Source organism: Seriola lalandi, unplaced genomic scaffold, assembly GCF_002814215.2.
Source record: "Seriola lalandi dorsalis isolate HSWRI2012SDOR001 ecotype SW California unplaced genomic scaffold, Sedor1 jcf7180002048426, whole genome shotgun sequence".
In the NCBI taxonomy this organism is placed as follows: Eukaryota; Metazoa; Chordata; class Actinopteri; order Carangiformes; family Carangidae; genus Seriola; species Seriola lalandi.
Window position 1 is genome coordinate 1 of NW_019518989.1, and position 3,599 is coordinate 3,599.

At 40.5% G+C, this 3,599-nt stretch overlaps 1 pseudogene; it reads right to left on the bottom strand.

The window, feature by feature from the left end:
* Positions 1-2,589: 2,589 nt before the first annotated feature.
* Positions 2,590-2,882, bottom strand: LOC111648799 (uridine diphosphate glucose pyrophosphatase NUDT14 pseudogene; annotated as a pseudogene).
* Between the last annotated feature and the right edge of the window lie 717 nt (positions 2,883-3,599).

Consider the following 3,599-nt stretch of genomic DNA (forward strand, 5'->3'; position numbering starts at 1 on the left):
ACGAGCACTTTACTAGGAACACCTGTACACTTGCTTTTTAATGCAGTTATCCAATCAGCCGATCATGTGGTTGATTGGATAATAACATGGTCTGATGAATCTGGGTTTCTGCTGAAGCACGCAGATGGTAGGGCCGGAATTTGGTGATGTAACGATGTTGGTAATGTTTTCTTGGCCCACTTGGGACCCTTTCTTATCAATCAATCATGGTTTGAATGCCTCAGTCTATCTGAATATTGCTGCTGACCATGTGAGTCCCTTTATGGCCACAATGCACCATCTTCTAATGGCTACTTTCAGCATGAATATGAGCCATGTCGCAAAGCAAAGGTCGTCTCAAAGTGGTTTCATGAACATGACAATGTGTTCAGTGTACTTCAGTGGCCTCCCCAGTCTCCAGCTCTGAATCCAATAGACATGAAGAACTCAGGCTGCTTGGAGAGGAAAGGGAGGAATTACCTAGTATTAGTATGGTGTTCATAAAAAAGTGCAAGATTACTTGACTTGATAGTTAAAGCAGAGACACAGAAGACATTTATGACTATTGAGCTGACATGTACAATCTGCCTCTTTAGCTCCCCTTTAACATAAAGCAGCAAAGAACTTGAAATACAAATACAATAGATATTTTCTCTAAAACAAGCAAAATTATGCTTTTAGAAGAAAAGAAAAGAAAAACTAAATGATAAATAAGAATCTGACATTCAGTGCCAGCTTTCAGCTTTAAATACGACTGTTTTGTTTTCTGCTGCTACATTTCTGACACATTTCTGAAGAACTCTGAATTGCTGCCCACATTTCAGATATGTTCAGTTTTCCAAATAGGTCTTTTTGTTGAGTTCACTGACGACTGTTTTCAATGGCAGGAGAAACAGCTCAGACTCAGAGCTTAGAGAGCAGGATTAACATTCATGAAAAGTGTGGATGAGCTTTATAAGTTGTTGAAATTTTGACTTACAGAAATAACAACTCCTAAATCCACATAAGCCTCCAAGTCAACTACGATATGTCTCTCACCACTTTTCTGGTTAGGACAAACAAAACAAGAAATTGTGGAATACAAACACAATGTGAAACAAATTGTCAATTCAGTTTGTTTTTGCAGCTACAGTTTGGTCAGTACTCAAAAAGGATTAAGTTCGACCTGATGATGATTAGATCTGAGCAGCTGATCTATATGATGAAAATGTTCGGAGGTGACACATTCACATATGAAAGCTGTAATTCTCCATCTTTGAGATATGATAATATGCAACATACACCAACACCAGTATTAGTCGTTAGAGTTTCTTTGTCATTTAAACCAAACTGTAATTATCTGCTGCAGAGGTTTGTGACCTTGGTTTGCCCCGTTATTAGTGAGGAGCTTCACCATTTACTCTGCCTCTGTCAAACACACCCTCATAGGTGTCATGAGGGTTAAGACGATACCCATCTCTTTAATAGAAGCAGCCCACACATAACAATGGCCATAGACGACACCAACACAGCTGGAGGAGGAGTGTGAGTCAAATCAAAAGCACAGTTACGGGAAGCATCAGTCAAAGCTGTCCAGGTGCTGTCGTCTAATGTGGGACTTTCCATCTCCTGACACTTTAAACTGCGGCGTCTCACTGTAGCTTGTTAATGATATACTCACAAAGATGGATGGCTTTGCCTAACGCTTCTTTTCATCTCACTCGCATAACCTCGCCACTTTTACTTTATCATTTTGGGGCTTCCTTCAAAAGACATAACCAAAAATGTCACTCAAGCACTTCCTTCCTGACACCAGACACAAGAGCCTGTTCTTTCTGACCAATGGAAGAGCGGGACGCGTATGTGAACAAACCAATGCACACACCTTCTTGCGAGCTTGACGACGGCGAGTGTGAGGCTTGATAGAGAAATGACAGATTTAGCCATATTAGCATGTGATGTATTGGTGCCGCCAGCAGCATTTTTTATTTAACGTGGAAGCTGCAGTTATTTTTCTGGCTCTAGCAAAGGGACGTGACATTTCCATTCTTAACCTACAAAGCTCTGATTAGCTTTGTTGTCAGGCGTCAGTGAACACAACACCAAACCCCACTGAACTACTTAAAAAAAAAGAAGAAGCTGGAGATGTGGGTCGTGATTCGGATGTCGGATTGGACTGGATGGAGGTGCAGGAGTGGTTAAATAAACATACTTTTGTAATTCCATAGGTTAGAGATAAAACAACAAACTTTTTACCAGCAAACCTTTCAAGTATACAGCGGGGTGAGTGTTGAGTGCTCAACAGATTTGGGTGCAGGATCATTATAAGACTTTTGAAAGATGTTTTAAATGGTTCCTTTTAGTTGAATTTCACACCAATAAGTCTACAAAAAGAAACAAGGCCGCAAATGTAGGTTATTTCTGAGTGAACATAGCTTAAGGAAGATCAGAAATGATATATTACATGGAAATTATACAAAATAGGACAACAGGAAATTAATTGTTAAGGGAGATGAAATCCAGAGAGTGTAATTAAAGCAGATATTCAAAAGACAATGAAAAGCATTAGGGAATGGGTAGGTTCATGAGTAAAAAACACATTAAAGGCCTCTGTTAAGTGAACCTGCTAACCTGTAAGAAGTAATCCTCTTCAGCTTAGAGGCAGGCACGTCGTAGCCACACTCCTCCAGCACCTCCTGCCGGGCGATCTCCTCCAGGGAGAGGTCGGGTTTGTCCACCAGCCCAGCACAGAGCTCATAGGTGACCCCCGCTGAGGCCGGGGGCCACTGAGAAGAGCTCTCCCCCTCCGAGGCCGACTGGCCCTCCTGAGACTCGGGGGCTGCAGCTTCGGCAGCACCCTCCTCGGTTTTCTCAGCCGACTGAGGCTGCTGCGTCTTGGTCTTTTCCCACTCATTCATGTATACGGCTGGTGGTGGGGAAAGAGAGAATATAATGTCATTACCTGGGTGCAAGCAAGAAATGATTCTCATTACTATAACTTTTGTTTTATCCACATCACCAAAAACATGCGCAATGATTCTTATTATTCACAGTAACTTAAAGTAAGACTTACAGAGGCAGAATATTGACATTTTTACAAATATCTGAGTCATTCTGGTAAATACTGACAGATACAGATACTATTAAATTCACAGATTTACCACTATGTACATTTAGTTTCCTCCAGTGGTATTTAGATATTATACTTTTACTGTGATGCTTGAGCTGAGTCAGATATTTAAATTACATCGACTCAAATGTAGAATACATAGTACTCATACATAATACTAAATGATTAATAAATGAAATGGAAAAACAATCAATAGATCAATAATGAAAATAATCTTGCAAGCCTTCAGCACAAAGATTATTCCTTGAAAGTTTCCCTGCTTCAGCTGTAAATATAAATTGAGAAATTTTCTCCTTTCACTCATAAATAATTTTTTCAGAAACGCACAGAAAGTGAGACCCAAACTCGGGTTAGTCGTTGTCAAATTCACACGTTAAGCACATGCAATGTAATCATTCAGGTATCACATCAGAGCAATATCAGTATCAGGTAGTGCCAGGGTTTCCAGCAGCAGTTTTTAGTGGAGGTGTCCTGCCCCACCTGAAGTAAAGAGTGCTTCTGCTAACGTCAG